Source organism: Pyrgilauda ruficollis, unplaced genomic scaffold (genome assembly GCF_017590135.1).
Source record: "Pyrgilauda ruficollis isolate IOZ18807 unplaced genomic scaffold, ASM1759013v1 scaffold15, whole genome shotgun sequence".
NCBI lineage: Eukaryota > Metazoa > Chordata > Aves > Passeriformes > Passeridae > Pyrgilauda > Pyrgilauda ruficollis.
The window spans coordinates 3,714,773-3,726,171 of NW_024513654.1; positions in this window are offsets into that span (position 1 = coordinate 3,714,773).

The window sequence follows — 11,399 nt, forward strand, 5'->3', positions numbered from 1 at the left end:
AGCAATCAGGACAGTTTTCTGATCAAGGCAGCCAGGCTTTAATCCCTGCACAATAAGAAGGCAAAAGATACCCTGCAGCACAGTTATTGGGGCTTAGCAAGTGCCTCTGCACGTGTGGGAGAGCTCGGTGCTTGGGCAGTTTTCCCTCGGAGCCTCCAGAGCTGTCATCTCCACGAGCAGCAGCTGTTCACTGCAGCTGAGGAGCAGGGCTGGCAGCCTGCTCGCTCCCAGAGCTTGGCATGGTGGAGAGAAAGCATCTTTCACTTCAGTTTTGGTTTGTTTTGTTTTCAAAAGCCAGGCTTTAAAGGGCTGAAAGGAGCAGGTCAGGGTCTGACAGCTCCCTGTTTCCAGATCAGGACTCCTCATGCTGAGGGGATGAAGACAGACCTACAGGGTTTGTCTCCTTTCCAAAATCAGTGAAGTGGTGGAGTGACCATCCCTGGGAGCGGTCAAAAACCCTGTGGATGTGGCGTTTGAGGACGTGGCTTAGTGGTGAACGTGGTGGAGGTGTTGAGTTGATGGCTGGACTTGATGATCTTAGAAGGATTTTCCAACCTTAGTGATTATATGAGAAAAGCCTAAAGGTGATGCCTTCCTTAAAAACCAGGGCTTGTTACCCTCTTAGGAGAGGTGGACTGAGGAAATGAGGGAGAAGAGGAAGGTTTTGCTGCTGCTGCTTCACAGCACCAGAGCCTCAGCAAGTTTCCTCCTTGGGTAGGAAGCAGCAGCCCTGCTGAGAGGGGTCCCCTGGCATCGACAGCCTGGGCAGCTGTCCAAGAGACACTCAGGGACAGCTTAAAGCCTTCAATCTCAGCAGGCAGAAGCAGCTGCAGGACCACAGCGAGGTGCTGTGTGAGTTGAGAGCCACTGTGAAGAAAAATGTGGGAAAACTTGCTAGGAAGAACCGGGGAAAAAAAATGGGGACTTCTGGTGATACATTTATGAAAGGCAGGAACTCAGTGCTAAAGGGGAAACTCACCCCCACTTGGCATCAAGGGGATTCCGGCTCTTCTCTCTACACTCAGCCTCTTCTTGGGCTCAAATGAACCCTGCAAAACCCCCAAGGACTGGGGAATTCAGGCTTTTCCCCTGCCTCCAGTGCACGAGGCCCTGGGTTTATCAGGCTGGTTTCCTGACGCAGCATGCTGTTATCCCTTAGTGAGCTGTGGTGCCTCCAGGATTGAAAAGCTCTGCTCCTGAGTAATTCCCTGCTGTGACAGGGGTCTGGCGTCAGAGTCAAGCCTGGGTGAACAGTGGGGGAGGAAATTCATGCCCGGAGAAAAAGGATTAGGGATGATAGTTGGGAAAAGAGGATTCTCCCTAGGCAATAGATGTGAAATAATGGGAGGCAGAATGAGAGAGTCCAGTGAAGCTGTGATGGAATATGGAAGGTCAGATTTGGGGGAAAATCTACAATCAAGGGGAAAACCTTTGTAGATATCAGGAGGAAGCTGAAGTTTTTTTTCTCAGTGTGTATTTTGTGTTCTGAAGGCCCAAGTGATTTACATAACTAATTCCCCTGCTGCTAATTCCTGTAAGAGGGGGTTTGCTGAACACTTCTGGGCTTATTTATTTTGTGTACCTAAGGGAGCACGATGGACCCATGAAATGGCTTCATTTTATACAAATCAGGAGGAAAGAATCTGCCGGGCATCTGTCGAGGGCTAACCCCAGCTGGCAACTGAGCTCTGCTCAGTCACTCCCCTTTTCCAAGGGGATGGAATCCTGGGATAGAATCACTGAGTCATTTGGGTTGGAACAGAGTCATTTGGGTTAGAACAGAGTCTGAGACCAGAGTCTAAGGCCTTGGAGCAGAGTCCAGGGAAGAAAAGGAAGCTCTTTAGGCACTCGTGTGCATAAACTTTGGTCTCTCCTCAGGCAGTACTATGCAGACCCTTGGCATGGCTGCTTGATGTAGACAGAAGCCACAGGTCTGTGTCTCTTTGGGGCACCAGAAGTGACCTTTATACCTCCCCTGTCACCTTCCCTGACCAGAAATTAATTTACTTCAGCCCCTACTCTCCCCATCCCCAGATAACAAGCATCACCCAGTGGATTCTTGCCTGGCTCCCTCCTCTCCAGCAGGTTCTGTGTGTGGCACACTGGGACTAACTGGGAGCTCCTGGCCAGCCAGATGGCTTCTCATGGGCCACCACTCTGGGGATGTGGGCAGAGAAGCCCTGCACTGCTTCACCTCAGAGCCCTGGAGCTGGGAGTGGCAGGACAGCTCCTCAGCTGCTCCCCAGACCCTCCTGGTGAATTATTCACGCTCGGGCTGTCGCTGCTGCTTTGCTTCATGGAATTAAAGAAACATCAGGCACATGGCTGGTGCTCCTGGCACTTCTGCCTGCTGGATGGGTTTTTAAGGACTCTCAGGGCAGCTAAGGAAATCAAATCAAGCCAGGAGGAGCAGAAAGCCCTGGGAAGATTTGAGTCAGGGAGGGTTGTGGGTGGATGTGTGTGTGGGTGGATGGAAGGAGAACTCTCTCCTTCCCTGAGCTCCTTTGGAGCCAGGTGAGAGCTTCCTTCCTTCCTGGGGACCAATTAGGGGATGAGCAGGCTCAGTGACTTGGTCCCTCTGTGTTATTCTGGCAAATGCAGGATGTTAAATGACATATTCCAGCAGGGGCTATGGTTCACAATTCGTATTTTAGAATCACTCCCTATCAGCACCATCAGTGATGCAGATATTGAGTCACACTTCATCTTCATATGGAGCTCTGTAAGAACAGCATTCTTTTAAAGGAGAGAGTGCGTGGATGTACCTGCTTTATTTGGTTTACCTCAAAGACAAAAAGGGGGGCTCAAAATAGAGCTTGGGCTTTAGATTTTAATTGCCATTTCTCACCCCGGGAAATATTTATTAACAAAAAATAATTAGCTACATTTTAATGCTTTTAAAGATATAAGAGAATTCTAGTTTGGTTTTCTGATTTTTTTTTTTTTTTTTGTTCTCAACCTATTTTTACTCCTCGCCTCTTGCTTAGTGCTAATGAATAAAAGAGTAACTAATGGGAAAATTAGCATCTTTGAGGGATCTTGAAAAACTCCAATTAAACAAACAAAGTTCCATCTTATTTAAATGGAATTCAATTAGTATGTCCATAATATCACGGCCTGTAGAGTTATTCAGCACACACCAACACCTTTTCTGTTTCCAACTTTTCTGGAAAGAATGATTTCCAGACTCCAGGAACTGTTGAAATAATATCTTAGAAATATAATAATAAAAATATAATAATTCTAAATAGAATCTTAGAGTGGCTTGGATTGGAAGGGAGCTGAAAGCTCATCCAGTTCTACCCTGCCATGAGCAGGGACACCTTCCCCTGTCCCAGGTGCTCCAACCCCAATGTCCAGCCTGGCCTTGGGCACTGCCAGGGATCCAGGGGCAGCCACAGCTGCTCTGGGCACCCTGTGCCAGTTTCCCATTTCCCTTTCTCTCTAGGATGCTTCTTGCAGCAGCTGAAAGAGAATTGTGTTTGCAGTCAGAGCTGCCTTGTAAATTGATGCCACAGCCTGAGCTTTGCTTTGCCTTGGGAAGTTTGTTCTTGCTCAGGGGACCTGGAAAGGGCTTGAATAGATTTAGGGACCTGTATCCAAGTGGGAACGTGATGGAACTGGAAGGTTTTTATTCAGGGAACGGAATTAACCTCAGGATGACCTCTCATAATGCCACCTATGATGTGCTGTCCCTCTGGGATTTAAACTGTCTTGGGCAAAGCACTGGGTGTTTGAAATGCAGAGGAAGAAGGAAGACAGTTGCTAATTTAAAGACCCCAAATATTCTTGGCTGTCTGAAGACAGGTAAAGCAAATTATTTCCCAATTTTTTAGGAATAAAGGCAGGACTGGATTTGCTAGATGTTACATTTTATATTGGTCCTATATGTGATACAAGTGATATAAGTGACACCTGTCAAATCTACACTGCTCTAGATAGAACTTGTTCACTTCACCCTGTACTCCTTCAAAATGTCAGAGCAGAAATCACTTTTGTCACACTTGCTCTTTTTAGATGTGTGGTATTTCAATTTCCTCTTGTTTTAAACTGGGCTGGCTCCTTCTCACTCAGCAAAGATGAAAATAGAGGCTTGAACAGAAGGCTTTCAAAATGATACATAGATGTCAGTGCCTGCTTCTATATAAAAAGTCATACATGAGCATGCACCCCTGTAAACTTCCATTTAGCAATTAGCTAAGTACTTTATTTCTCACCATTTCCTCTACTGTAGCAATTTATTGTGGATATTCTTACCTATCCACTTCTTTGCATGACATGTCCATTATTAATCCTGTTCACTTGTGATTGCAATATTTGATTTTTGCATCTTGGCTGGTTTGGGGTTTGGTTTGTTCGTGGTTTTTTTTGTTTTGGTTTTTTTTTTTTTTTTTAACTGAACAGAAGAGCATTTCTGCTCCTTCTAATAAGTTCTGCAGGGGAGGAGGTTATGATACATATGGGGATGATCTAACCAAGCATATCTGTTTTATTAACGAAGGATATTTGGATCTTTGCCAAAGGCTGGGCAGAAGAGTTTGGGTTCAAAAATACATTTAATTTCTATGAGCATATGTACTTTTTTTGCAGAGCTTGGTTTTGCTTTGCCTCCCTTGCTCTGCTGGGATTTTGGACTTCAGGCTCAACTCCTTGTGTGTCACCTGCAAATTCTGCACAGCTAATTTAAATATACTGGAAAGCTCATTAATGTTATTCTAGCTCAGGGAATGAGACATGCAGTTCATTCTCTCTGAGACTAAAAAACCCACTGCAAAGCAGTCTATTAAGGGCTTAAGTTATGTCCCTGTAACAGTTCTTTTGGGGTTGTGATTCCCTTGGATCTGTGATATATAGACAAGGTTTTATAAGGCTTGTTTCCCTGGCAGCTTTTCTACAAGTCCAGTAGGTTTAAGGACTTTGAAATTCTAATTTTAATTATTGATTTAACTGGCTTACTGTGGTAATGAAGAAATTATGCAATCCCTTCAATAAACCCAGCAGCCTTTTAAAAATACATAAGTTATTTCCAGGCCATAGTATGGGAAGAACTATTAATGAGGTGTGGCCTGCCCTTGCCATCAGTTTGGCTTTTTCATTTTGAAATGTTATTAGTGTAAAAGGGTTTTGGTTAGAACCTGTAAATCTCAGTCAATATTTCACGAGCAAAATAGAATCACAGAATGGTTTGGGCTGGAAGGGACCTTAAAGGTCATCTCATCCCACCCCAGCCATGGCAGGGACACCTTCCTCTGTGCCAGGCTGCTCCAAGCCCCAATGTCCAACCCGGCCTTGGGCACTGCCAGGGATCCAGGGGCAGCCACAGCTTCTGTGAGTAAGTGGAGGGCAAAAGGAGGTGTATAATCACCACACATGGCTCCTATGTTAATGCAAAACAATCCTGTGTCCATCAACCATAACCAGCAGGTTCTGAGACATGGAAACCACCAGAAATGCAGCTGTACTGGCATTCCCTTGTAATCCAGGAAGATTACCAGGATCGGTGGCTGCTCTTTGAAAACATCTTGCCTTCATGTATCAAATTATGAAGATGGCAATAAACTGGAAGAGCAAATCCTGAGATTCATTTTATGTCAGGTCCTGTGTGATGGCTCTCCTCGGGCCTGGAGCAGAGCACGTTCCATAAAAAATTACAAATGCAAAACTGGTGAGCTATGTTAAATTCCACAAGGATTAATATTGTTTTTTTCATTTAGTAGCTCAACCTAAAGAGTTCTGAGGTCTGGTTTCAGGAGTTTCATCCTTTGCCAAGATGCAGCTGCTGGAGTGTTTGTGCTCAGGAGCTCAGCAATGCCCCTCATCTCTCTGCTAGTATAAAACTGGGATAAAACTGCTCAAAAATAGTCACAACCTTTCAGTCAACTCCAACTCTGCCTTGTCATCCCCTTTAATTTTTTTTTCCAAAGCAGTAAATGTTTAAAATAACCCAAACAATGAAATAGGAAATATTGGTCACTCTCATGTAGGTTACCTGGAATGGAAGAAAACTCAGACAGAGACAGAACCAGCCTGGTGTCCCAGCTCAGCAAGATCCTGATGGACAAAATCTGGAAAGCTGCCCAGTCCACAGCAGTACTGTGCATTTATTAGCTGTAAATGAACAGGGATACTCCAGTTTAATTTTACCAAGGACTCCTGACCTGTCTCAAGTGAGTTCTTCCCATGGAAAAAGTTGATTGAATCCACATTCATGTAGACTGTTTCTATGTCTGCTGGTTAATCCATTTGTCTTTTAAAAATATTCTTCTGATAAAGGTTCAGAGAAATCATGAGAAAAGAAAAAAGCAAACACACAGGAAGATATAAGATTTGTGAAAGGAGCAAGTGAGGACAGAGACTTTGAAGTGAGCTGTTATATCCTCTATATCATAATATTCTAGAACTTCTTTTTTTACTTTTCTTATATTAAATTTCACCTGATAGCTGGGATTCTAGCCACAAAACCTAATTATAAGGCAGAAAAGAAGAAAGTGGTGAAGTTTTGTCTATGTTCCTAATCACTCTTTGATTTTTATCAAGCCAAGGCATAATAAACATCACCTGCAATTATCTCCCACACAGAAAGATGACTTCCTTTTGTCAGGAATCCCTGTCAGCCAGACCCATGAGCCCTGGGTTTTTATTACTTGGGGCTCCAGGAACACCTGCATTTTCTTGGCAAGCTCTGGAGATGAAAATGCTTTTACAGTGTTCATGTTAAGAATTTCCTCTGCAGCCCTGAGTGCCTCATTGATCTGGTAGCTGTAAAGAGGGAAAAATTAAAGGAGTTGCTGACTGATTTCTTTTTCCAGTGTTGAGGATCTCCTGCTCTTCATCAGAAGTTTTAGCTTTATTTAATTAACTCTGAGTCCCCACTTTTGTTATTTGTGTGAAAGCCAAAGCCCCTAAAGATTTGCACAGAAAGCTACAAATGGGATTTGATTCCCTACAAAATGCTGATCTTTTTCTCTCATGTGAAAGAAAAAATGTTAATTATCACTAACAAAGGTTTTTGGTTTTTTTTTCTTAATTTCCATTTGAAATCAGTGTAATTCAATTAGCTTCAAGGAGATATTCCTCCTCATCCTCTGGGCCTGGGAGGTGAGGAAACTGCAGGAGGAGCATCCCCACATCTGGAGGCACAGGAAATGTCCCTCAGCCCCACAGCCAGATGCTGCTGGAGCTTCTTTTTACTTCCAGGTACACTGTTTGAAATGGGGAAAAAATGGCTTCAAAAATGGCTTTAAGTGCAGAGAAATCGAGCTTGTCTTAATGCAAATCTCTGCAATATTTCCTCATTTGCAAACAGTGCTGTTGCCTTGGATTTCCAGCTCTCATCATTCCTCCCCTCTGGACACAAAAAGGGCTTCTCCCCTTTTTTGATTCCAGCTGTAGAAATCACACTGGATTTTGGATTTATTTTCTTCTAATCTTTATTTCCATTTGAAATCAGTGTAATTCAATTAGCTTCAAGGAGATATTCCTCCTCATCCTCTGGGCCTGGGAGGTGAGGAAACTGCAGGAGGAGCATCCCCACATCTGGAGGCACAGGAAATGTCAGATGCTGCTGGAGCTTCCTTTTACTTCCAGGTACACTGTTTGAAATGGGGAAAAAATGGCTTCAAAAATGGCTTTAAGTGCAGAGAAATCGAGCTTGTCTTAATGCAAATCTCTGCAATATTTCCTCATTTGCAAACAGTGCTGTTGCCTTGGATTTCCAGCTCTCATCATTCCTCCCCTCTGGACACAAAAAGGGCTTCTCCCCTTTTTTGATTCCAGCTGTAGAAATCACACTGGATTTTGGATTTATTTTCTTCTAATCTTTCTTGCAAACCTTCCCTCATTTCTTCCCTACTTTCCTTCACTTTTTCCCTCATCAAGCTGTTTCACATCTGACAGTCTGCCTTTGGTGTTGACTTAAGGGAAGGGAAGAGCATCCCAATGAGTGATACTGGAGAGCACACACACAGAATATAAAGTTCAATCCAATTAGTAGAAACTGCATGTCTGCCCCTCAGGAAATCCTCTAACTCACCCTGGCAGGGCAATGAACCCTTTCAGATCATGGGATCACAGAATGGTTTGGGTTGGAAGGGACCTTTAAAGGTCATCTCCCTCCCTATGTGTTACATGGAGGTGGCAACAGGATGGAAAGGGCAGAAAATCCAAATCCTTTGATGTCAAAAACTGGACAATTCCTGCCCATGGTTTTCATGTAGTCTTTTGAATGATTTCCAGAAAGAAATCTCGTAAGAATTTGCTCATTTTAGGGAGAAGTAAAACCTGCCTTAAAAAGATGTGTAGGGTTGTTGCAACTGGAGGAGATGAAAAAGCAATATTGAAACAAACTTGGGGGCTTTATCAACAAACAGCTTCCTTGGTCTAATATAGTGTAATTCCAGAGACAGCCAATCTCCTTTTGCAACAGGGACACCCAAACTCTGTATTCCCAAACTTTCCAGAGCAAGATAAAAGCTCATATTTATCCACTGAGTCAGGAATCAGCTAAAATCAATATTTTTATTTCAAAGTATGCTTTACAATTTTTTTTTTCCTTTATAAACCTCGCAGGATGAGTCCCACACTGCCAAATCCCAGCTTTAAGATGATTTTTTCTGACAAGACATGCATCACTGAGAATATTTGCCTGTAATGGAAGTGATGGCACAGGTTTGTGAACACAAACCTGCACTGACACAGGCTCAGAGAAACCCTCTGTGATCCACATGGATGTTCCTCAAAAGCCATTTTGCCTCGGTGACACCCCATGAGGGTTTAACCCACCACAAATCTGAGCCAAATGGTGTGATTTTCCAGCTTTTAACAGAGTAGTCTGAGCTGTGGTGGCACAGGGGATGAGCAGTGTGTAAAATCCCTGGTGTGGGTGTGATCCTGGGTGTAGCAGTGAGTATTTACAGCCTTTCTTTGCTCACATCCTGTGAGGTGTAAGGGCTGTAACTGCTGAAATGCTTTTTCCATCCCAGAAAGGACTGGAGGCTCTTTACAGCCTTTACTTGCTCCCAGTTATCCACAGAGATCCCAGAATGAGGAATGAGGTAAAAACCCCCCTCTTTTCTCCATCTCTGAGCTGATAACAGGAAAACTGGACTTATAATCTTGTTCCTTCTTCTTACACCTCTCTCTATCCTGAGCATGAGAATAACCCTGGCTGCTGTAATTGTTCTTGGAAAATTACTACAGGTAGACAGAAATACAGACAGAAATACAGATAAATCCATGAATATTCCAGGATACTACCTTTATCCACCAAAGGACAGGATTAGTTGCTGTGCAGCTTTATTGAGCACTGTGTTGGATGATTTTCACCAGAGAAAGCTGTATTATAATGGGGGTGAAAAACAGCACAGGACTGCAATAAAAATTCCAAGAGGCAATACGTTATCCAAACAGACATTTATCTGTTTTAAGGGATTCTGGAAGCAAAGTTCTTTGTCTCATTCCCTTAATTTTTAAATTGTCCCATTGTAGGATGCTATACCTGGCATGTATAGAGAGCCAAGGAGGGATTTTCTGATAATTTGATTTGGAGAATAACATATTAATACATATTTTCATTGCCCAGTTCCTGGGTCAGGAGTATCATATTAGCTCCAAGACCAATGAAGAGAAGGATTTTGTCTGTATGGGTGTTAAAGGAACATGGATTCTAAGAAGGACTGGGTTTGTGTGAGCACCTGTAGGTATGGGTGGGTGTGGACTTGGAAAAGTGGGAACTGGGAGTAGTGACACTCCTTACAAAAACAATGTCCTGCTCAGACTTCCATCCTAGCAAAATATGTCCTAACTCTATCCTTGGATTACTTGGGCTCTCTCCTGATTGCAACCACCCTGTTTATCTGCTGCTGTCTCTAAAATATCACTGCTTTAAAATATCACTAAATTCTCCTTTGGTGATTTACTGAATTTATATGGAAAGACCTTTGTGGCATTGACATTTTCTGAAAAATCCCTTTGCCCAGGATTTCTCTCCTGGGAAGCTGAAAAGCCTCAGAGAAAAAGGAAAACAATATTATCTCATTTGCCTCTCCTGTGTTTTGCTGCTTTGGAAAGTGGTTGGAGATTGTTTACCCACAGGTGATTGTTTCATTGGTTTCATGAGAATTGTTTTGACTTAATGGCCAGTCAGAGTCAAGATGTGTCAGGGCTCTGGAGAGAGTCACAAGTTTTATTGTCTTTTTAGTTTTCTGTAAGTATCCTTTCTGTATTCTTTAGTATAGTTTAGTTTAGTATTCTTTAATATAATATAGTATCACAAAATAATAAATTAGCCTTCTGAGAACATGGAGTCAGATTCATCATCCCTGCCTTCGTCTGGGCACCCCAAACTACAATAGACCTTCATGGGAATTTTTTAAAAAATAACAATATCCTTGTTTTCTCTAAAGCTGCTCCTGCAGAGCTGGCTGCCTCACCCCAAAATACAATAGACCTTCATTGGAATTTTTAGAAAAATAACAATATCCTTGTTTTCTCTAAAGCTGCTCCTGCAGAGCTGGCTGCCTCTGTCAGCCCTGAGCATTTCCTTCCCAGATGAGTGTGGCAGCATTGCTCCTTTCCTCAATACAGCAGCATAAAAGGCACAAGCAAAATGTGGTCTTTTCTAATAGGATCCAAAAAGCTGCACTTTCTGGGTTAAGGTTGCTTTTTGTCTAAAGAAAAAAATCTCATAGGTAAGAAAGACATGACAGAGAAAAAGGCTTTCTGAGCTGAAACACTGAAGAAAGTGTTCAGGAACAGTTAATCCCCCAAAAGATATGTCTTGAGCAATTCTGGCAAGATTAGATAGAAAAGGCTATTACTTATGTGTCTTGCTGTTATTTGCAGCATGGGCAGGAGTAGTCAAGGCACAAGTCCACTGCATTTCAATATTTTAGGTCATTCTTTATGCTGGAATCAGGATTATTTCTCATTCATGTCACTTCTATCCCCTGCTCATTATTTGATTTAGACATCCATCCCTATAGCATGCAGTAATTTATGCCTGACCCTGAACTTGCTGGAGTAAAGACTTATGTAAAGATCAGTGGGAAGAATTTGAGGACTTTTAATTAACCCTTGTTAAGCTTTTCAACAAACAGGGGAAAACTTCCCAAACAGACAAAAATAATTGGCTTTAGAGTTGCCTTCCTGCATTAATTGGGGAAGATTGAGTACTTCCCAAAGTGGCAGACCACAAATCAAGTTATGAAACTCAAATACTGAATATATTTATAACAAATAAAATGAAAAAAGTAAACCCAAGAGTCAGTTTGCAGTCAATAACTTGGGACATCGAGGTTTGCATGATCTCAGTCACCCTGAAGTAGATAAACCAGCACATGGAGTAAGGCACAATTTTCTCATGATGGGACTGAAAGATGAGTGACAATCCAGCCCTGTAA